We start from the raw sequence: 1,017 nt of genomic DNA, 5'->3' as shown, positions 1-1,017 counted from the left end.
AATAAACGAGCACGTTGGCGTTTGCTCGTGATGACTATGGTAGATGTGGGTTACAGAGGTTAGCTCGTGATGTTTAGTTTGTAGAGGGTATGGGAAGACGTACGTCGACGGTGGCTCTCTGTTACCATTAATGGTGAAACTCTGAGGTGGATGTAACTGCGGTTCTTTGCTAAAAATCAGGTGATGAACATGATTTTGCTTCTGTGAAGAATCAATGAAGATCCCAACTGTGACAGGTGTTCCTAAGGAATGAAAACATATCTGGAAAAACATCTGATTTGTGCTTTTTTTTTTTCGTAAAAGGACCTTTCTGACATTCTAAGATTACTAAGAAAAAAGTAAATTACTTTCAATGTTTGAACTACTATCGAACGGTTACTTAATAAAAAAATGTGTACCTTAACTAGCTATTTCTTACGACAAAGATCGTTAATCAATGTAAATTTTCAAACCTAGTCACAATATAATTTGTAGAAAAAATATTAGGAGGATTTTTTTTTATGTAGTATAATATTGATCCAAATCTAAAAAAAATAAATAGATATTCTGCTTGAGTTGGTTTCTTCCTTTGTTTGTGCGTGAAGCAAGACGAACAATGAAGTGGAAGAATAAATATTTGAAGAATATTGTGTCGTAGCCATGCATAAACAATAAAAAAATTGTAAGATTTAAAATGGTTGAACGAGGTTCCCTACGTACGTGACTCGCGATTTGGATATAGAATATGGATAAAAAAATTTATCTATTAATCTTATTAACAATTAATTTTAAAAAATTGATTCATAAGTTTTGGTAAATTATTATTTTTACTTAAGTATGTCATAAATTTATATATTTTTAATTAAATTTTTATTATAATTTTTCATTATTTTGTGTATCTAATTATTTTATATTTTTCAACTGATTTATGTGTTATTTGATTTAGCAATAGATTGATATGATATGATTTTGACTTTGCATTGTCATTACATTTCCATATAAAAATAAATAAAACAGTTTGATTGCGTTTTAAGTTCA

Source organism: Vigna umbellata, chromosome 5 (genome assembly GCF_029865625.1).
Source record: "Vigna umbellata cultivar VRB3 chromosome 5, Vumbellata_1.0, whole genome shotgun sequence".
NCBI classification, from domain to species: Eukaryota; Viridiplantae; Streptophyta; class Magnoliopsida; order Fabales; family Fabaceae; genus Vigna; species Vigna umbellata.
Note: the sequence above shows the minus strand (reverse complement) of the source record.